Genomic DNA, 7,670 nt, shown 5'->3' with positions numbered 1-7,670 from the left:
TGATGACCTTATTACTGACATTGTATGTGAGAGGTAAGATTAAAGTGGTAGAAAAAGATAAATAAGGAAACAAAAGAGAGAGAAAGAATGGCAAGAAGGATATAGATGAAAAGATTAATATTAAATGTATTTACTGTCATTAGTTACTGAAAATGTAACAAATGGAATTTTAATAATTTTTATTTATAAAGTATAAAATTTACTGATACTACAAATTATGAGTATCTTAATGTGTATATCTTCCATTTGGTGACTTTTAATAGCTTCAGAGCTCTTTCACATATGTTTTAAGTAATTCTTACAAGAAATACTTCTTGGGTCCCCTCTGGTGGCTCAGTGGTAAAGAATCTGCCTGTCAATGTAGGGGACACAGGTTTGATCCCTGATCCTGGAAGACCCCACATGCTGCAGAGCAACTAAGCCTGCGTGCACAGCTACTGAACCGGAGCTCTAGAGCCCAGGAGTCGCAACTGCTGAGCCCTGCAACAGTTGGGGCTGTTGCAACAACTGTTGCAACAACAAAGCAGTTGCAACAACGCACTGCAATTACTGAAGCCTCTGCTCCCCAACTGGAGAAGCCACCGCAACGAGAAGCCCGAGCACCGCATGCGAGACAGCCCCCGCCCACCACAACTGCACAAAGCAACAAAGACCCGATGCAACCCAAAACAATGCTTTAACAAGCGAACAAGAAAAACGTAACTAGTATACAGTGGAACTATATGTAACCTTGCTCTGCATTTTCCGAGTCTCCTATAAATGTGTTATTATGTTTTCGTAATTAAAAAAAAACAACTCATGTTCCAAATACAAAAAAAAAAATTCTGAACACAATGATAAATTCATCTTTGATAGGAAGAAGGTCACTTTTTTCAGTTTCCTGAGTGAAGCCAAGAGAAGTACAGATGAAAGTGGGTGTGTAGATGTGGTTCCCTCCAATGCTTCTCTATTGTTGGTAAAGGATTAGCTAGTTATTAGCTGGGGATAGAAGGAAGGATTTGAGAAGAGGTGTATCATAATCTCATGGTTTGGCAAAGCTGGTGGCTCAGAGGTTAAAGCGTCTGCCTGCAACGCAGGAGACCCGGGTTCAATCCCTGGGTCGGGAAGATCTCCTGGAGAAGGAAATGGCAACCCACTCCAGTATTCTTGCCTGGAAAATCCCGTGGACGGAGGAACCTGGTAGGCTACAGTCCATGGGGTCGCAAAGAGTTGGACGACTGAGCAACTCCACTTTCTTTTCTTTCTATGGGAAAGTAAAGTTAACAAGGGAACATTAAAAATACGGGACAGATAAATTTGTTGAAATCCCAAAGGTACAGATGGCTCTCTCATGATCTCTTCATTGCCATATGTTCACATGTTTTAAAACTTTGCCATTATTTCTCTGGAGTGATGGGAACAGGAAACGATAAAAACACATGATTATTCCCATGTCATTAACTCAAAATCTATTTACCTCTTCCAAAACTTTCCCACTTCTTTGCTTATTGGTTTGTTAAGAGCTGTTGTTGTTGTTCTGTCGCTACATCGTGTCTGACTCTTTGTGACCCCATGGATTGCAGCGCTCCAGGCTTTCCTGTCCTTCACCATCACCTGGAGCCTGCTCAAACTCGTGTCCATTGAGTCGGTGATGCCATCCAGCCATCTCATCCTTCGTCGTCCCCTTCTCCTCCTGCCTTCAATCTTTCCCAGCATCAGGGTCTTTTCCAATGAGTCAGCTCTTCGCATCAGGTGGCCAAAATATTAGAGCTTTACTGTCCAATATTCCAGTGGATATTCAGGGTTGATTTCTTTTGGGATTGACTGGTTTGATCTCCTTGCTCTCCAAGGGACCCTCAGGAGTTTTCTCCATTACCACAATTTGAAAGCATTATATTCTTCTTAAATCAGTTGTGAAATTTGTATTTTGCCAAAATATACATTTTCTGTAGAATTTCCAATGTATTGTCACTGGGTACCATACAACATTTTCTCACAATTAATTTGGCTCTTCGTCATGTCTACTTATAGTTAAAGTTTTGGGGGATATGTATGTTCCTTAATTAAGCTTGAGTTTTTCTTGGTAATCCCTATGTTTGGGGTTTTATTTTATTTTCTAATTTATTTTTTATTAGTAATCATTTTATCTTTGACTATTTCTACTATACACATTCTTTGAATTGTTTTGCTGTTTTTTTTTCTTTGTTTTTCTGAGGCTGAATATTTTTCTTTTCACTTGTGTAATTATAAACTTAGTTTATTTTTTTCCTTTTTTAAAATATGAATTTATTTATTTTAATTGGAGGGTAATTACTTTACAATATTGTAGTGGTTTTGCCATACATTGACATGAATCAGCCATCAGTGTACATATGTTCCCCATCCTGAACTCCCCTCCCACCTCCCTCCCCAACCCATCCCTCTGGGTCATCCCGGTGCACCAGCCCTGAGCGCCCTGTCTCATGCATCGAACCTGGACTGGCAATCCATTTCACATATGATAATATACATGTTTCAGTGCTATTCTCCCAAATCATCCCATCCTTGCCCTCTCCCACAGAGTCCAAAAGACTGTTCTATACATCTGTGTCTCTTTTGCTATCTCACATATAGGGTTATCATTACCATCTTTCTAAATTCCATATATATGTGTTAGTATACTGTATTGGTGTTTTTCTTTCTGGCTTACTTCACTCTGTATAATAGGCTCCAGTTTCATCCACCTCATTAGAACTGCTTCAAATGTATTCTTTTTAATGGCTGAGTAATACTCCATTGTGTATATGTACCACAGCTTTCTTATCCATTCATCTGCCGATGGACATCTAGGTTGCTTCCATGTCCTGGCTATTATAAACAGTGCTGTGATGAACATTGGGGTACACGTGTCTCTTTCAATTCTGGTTTCATTGGTGTATATGTCCAGCAGTTGGATTGCTGGGTCATAAGGCAGTTCTATTTCCAGTTTTTTAAGGAATCTCCACACTGTTCTCCATAGTGGCTGTACTAGTTTGCATTCCCACCAACAGTGTAAGAGGGTTCCCTTTTCTCCACACCCTCTCCAGCATTTATTGCTTGTAGACTTTTGGATAGCAGCCATTCTGACTGGCGTGAAATGGTACCTCACTGTGGTTTTGATTTGCATTTCTCTGATAATGAGTGAGGTTGAGCATCTTTTCATGTGTTTGTTAGCCATCTGTATGTCTTCTTTGGAGAAATGTCTGGTTAGTTCTTTGGCCCATTTTTTTGATTGGGTTGTTTATTTTTCTGGAATTGAGCTGCGGGATTTGCTTGTATATTTTTGAGATTAATTCTTTGTCAGTTGCTTCGTTTGCTATTATTTTCTCCCATTCTGAAGGCTGTCTTTTCACCTTGCTTATAGTTTCCTTTGTTGTTCAAAAGCTTTTAAGTTTAATTAGGTCCCATTTGTTTATTTTTGCTTTTATTTCCAATACTCTGGGCGGTGGGTCATAGAGGATCCTGATGTGATTTATGTCGGAGAATGTTTTGCCTATGTTTTCCTCTAGGAGTTTTATAGTTTCTGGTCTTACGTTTAGATCTTAATCCATTTTTAGTTTATTTTTGTGTATGGTGTTAGAAAGTGTTCTAGTTTCATTCTTTTACAAGTGGTTGACCAGTTTTTCCAGCACCACGTGTTAAAGAGATTGTCTTTTCTCCACTGTATATTCTTGCCTCCTTTGTCAAAGATAAGGTGTCCATAAGTGCGTGGATTTATCTCTGGGCTAAAGTTATACATTATTCTGTGAGTACCCCTTTAGGTATGTACCATATAGGGAAATGACACTTTTATATGTCATTATAAGTGTCATAAAAATGACACTTTTATTAATTTCTAGAGATCTTAGATAATGTATGTCTTATTTCCCCTTTGATTTAGAGATTTAGATGACTGTTCATTAATTCCCAAATAGCTAAGACTTTTTTTTTGTATTGGAGGGGTCATTCAGCTTCCTGGATTTGGCTCATCATTTAACTTTTTTCTCTGGTTGGAGAACGTTCCCTGTAAAAATCTCTGTTTTGAAGAATTTGTTCAGTTATTTGTTTACCCAGGTTAATGATTGATATTTATAAATGTTTCACAGATGCCATGGGTAATTAAATAGTCTCTGTTTGGAGAGAACATAATTTTATTAATCTATATATTTGAGCTCACTGATTATATTATTAAAATCCTATATAAACTTATGCATTATTTGACTACTTCATCTGCCTGATTCAGACAGAGACCCACATACAAATAATAATAAAAAATAATGTATTTAGTGTCCATTTGATGTCTTCAGTTAATTTAAGAGGAAATCTGGAAAGTTAACTAACCAGGGACAGATACAGAGAAGGCCACAGTCTGGCTCAGCTGTGGCTAGGGTTTTTCTGAATGAGTACAACGAACCATTCAATCCTAAAGGAAATCAACTCTGAATATTCATTGGGAGTACTGATGCTGAAGCTAAAACTCCAATACTTTGGCCACCCGATGGAAAGAGTCAACTCATTGGAAAAGACCCTGATGCTGGGAAAGATTGAAGGCAGGAAGAGAAGGGATGAGAGGATGAGATCAGAGGATGAGATGGTTGGACTGAATCACCAGCTCAATGAGTTTGAGCAAACTCCAGGAGATGATGAAGGACAAGGAATCCTGGCCTGCTGCAGTCCATGCGGTGGCAAAGAGTTGGACAGGACTAAACAACAACAACAAAGCAGGAGAGGGGAAGGAAGCTGAGCTTGTCGGAAGGGAGTGACTATAATCTTGTCCCCATGAAATCCAATCTGGATGAGGCAGGAAACAAAGGCAGGAGGAAGAGAATGGGCAGTGAAAGGTGATGGATTCTGGACTGGAGGTGGAATAGACAAACTAGAAGATGGAAGTGAAGTTTTACCAAAGTGAAAGAGAAGTCGCTCAGTCGTGTCCGACTCTTTGCGACCCCATGGACTGTAGTCTACCAGGCTCCTCCCTCCATGGGATTCTCCAGGCAAGAGTACTGGAGTGGGTTGCCATTTCCTTCTTCATTGAGAAGTTGGAATGAGTTGAAAGTTTTACCAAGGAAGATGCCAAGTAACTCCCTAGTAACTTGGAGAAGATGCAAGTTGCAGTCCAAGATGCAGTCCTTATGATAAGATTAGAGTGAGGAGGTTAGAGAACTAACTCCAAGTAGAAGTTGCACTGGAATGTTGAAAACATGAAGAATGAGAGAGTGAATGTTCATAAAATAATTCTGGAAAGAAATGCTCCAAAAATTAAGTGTTAAGATTAATAACAATTATTTCCTTCTTTGTATTGTTCTGCATTTTCAAAATTTCTAAAATGTAGTAATGCAGGTAGCACTTTTATAATTAGATAAGGGACTTCCCTAGTGGCTCAGATGGTAAACAATTCGCCTGCAATGCAGGATACCTGGGTTCATTCCTTGGGTTGGGAAGATCCCCTGGAGAAGGGAATGGCTACCCACTCCAGTATTCTTGCCTGGAGAATCCCATGGACAGATGAGCCTGGTGGGCTACAGTCCACGGGGAAGCAAAGCGTCGGACAGGACTAAGCAACTAATACTTTCAAAGGTTATTTTTAAAAGTCCACTTCATTTTTTCAAAAATTTGGAGCTTGGGGACTTATCTGGTGGTCCAGTGATTGAGAATCTGCCTGCCAGTGCAGGAGAGACAGGTCTGATCCCTGGTCTAGGAAGATTCTGCTTGCCAGAACACTCTAGAGCCCGTGATCCACAATACGAGAAGCCACCAGGATGAGACGCTCATGAACCGCAGCTAGAGTGTAGCCCCCCCTCACTGCAGTAGAGAAAGTCCACAAGCAGCAGTGAAGACCTAGTGCAACCAAAAATAAACAAGCAAACAGGATATTTTAAAAGACCTGAAAAATTCAAAGCTTGATTTGATGCCTCGCTCTGTAATCATACCATACTGTTACTCTGTATTTCTTGCGCAATTTTGCTGCCCTGGAGTAAAATTAAATAGCACAGAAAAAAGACACATTCCTTCATCTTTCCTCCCAAAAGAGATACATGTAACTCTGTTGTCTTTGATAAGGTATCTGCTTTTGACTTTTTCCCCAAGAAGGAAAGACAACAATGTCTGAACGATTTTGAGCTAATAGAGGTGAATTCTCTTAGAAAGGATGCATAGCTATTTTTGCTTCTGTATTGGTTGTATAGTCCTTAGATGTATTTATAAAGAGTTTATTGTGAATGTAATATAAATATCACATGGTACTATGATTATGAATTGTACTTGTTGACATACTAACACCGGAAGATATAAAACACTAAATCAGACAAAATGATTTGTTATTATTCAGTCACTAAGTTGTGGCTGACTCTCTGTGAGCCCGTGGACTCAGCACGCCAGGGTTCCCTGTCCTTCACTATCTCCCGGAGTTTGTTCAAACTCATGTCCATTGTGTCGATGATGCGATCCAACCACCTCATCCTCTGTTCTCCCTTCTCTTTTTGCCCTCACATTTTCCCAGCACCAGGTTCTTTTCCAATAAGTCAGCTTCTTGCATCAGGTGGCCAAAGTACTGGAGAAGGGAATGGCAAACTACTTCAGTATTCTTGCCTTGAGAACCCCATGAACAGTATGAAAAGGCATGAATAACACTGGAGTGGGTTGCCATTTCCTTCTCCAGAGGATCTTCCCAACCCAGAGATGGAACCTGCCTCTCCTGCATTGCCAGCGGATTCTTCACCACTGAGCCACCTGGGAAGGACTGTGAAGCTAGCAGTGAAAAAAACAAACAAACAAACAAAATCTCCTCCCCCAGGAAGCTTACATTTTACATTAAGTTAATGCAAAACTGTCTTCGCTAAATCAAGGACAAGAAATTTAATGAAATAATTAAATGTTTTCTCCAGCTTTTTGCCCCCCAGAATAGAATTCTTGAGTTATTTAGGAAGAAAGGAAAAATTTGTAGACCAGGAATTCCTAGACTATTAGATTTTGCATGCCACATAAAATTTTTAGATATAACAAACAATTTGGGGGGACTTATAGCTTTCACTACTTTTCAGTTTGTCAAATAAGGGTATGAAAACAAACAAAATATACCATCATCATTATTTCATTTAAGGAAAGAGATTTTAGTATCTTAGTATGGAAGGAGGAAGATGACCTCAGAACAAAGCACCATTTTCTCCCCCCTGATAAGAGACATCTGGCTACTATACATGAGCAGACTGTTCGTGTGCTTCTCATTTGGCAACTGACTAGGGAAAACTTCACGGGCTCACAGAGCTACATTTGGTAATCATCGTCTCAGGTTACAGAGTCTAATACTGAGTTGGCAAACAAAACAAAAGTGGTTTGCCTATTTTGTCTGAAATCATGGGTCAGTTATTCCATGCAGAGTCACAATTTAGTAGAAAAAAAAACTAATTGGGATTATTGCTTGGAAAGGTAACTTTAAAAAGCACTGGGTATGACACATATGCACAGTGGAATATTACTCAGCTATAAAAAGGAATACGTTTGAGTCCAAATGAGGTGGATGAACCTAGAGCCTATTACACAGAGGGAAGTAAGTCAGAAAGAGAAAGACAAATATCATGTATTAATGCATATACATGGAATCTAGAAAGATAGTACTGACGATCCTACTGGCAGGGTACCAAAGGAGACACCGATATTTTGTGACACAGTGGGGGAAGGAGAGGGTTGGATGATAT

This window comes from Bos grunniens, chromosome 1 (assembly GCF_055505025.1).
Source record: "Bos grunniens cultivar Pamir isolate PY7600 chromosome 1, Bosgru_T2T1.0, whole genome shotgun sequence".
NCBI lineage: Eukaryota > Metazoa > Chordata > Mammalia > Artiodactyla > Bovidae > Bos > Bos grunniens.
This window is presented reverse-complemented; position numbering follows the sequence as displayed.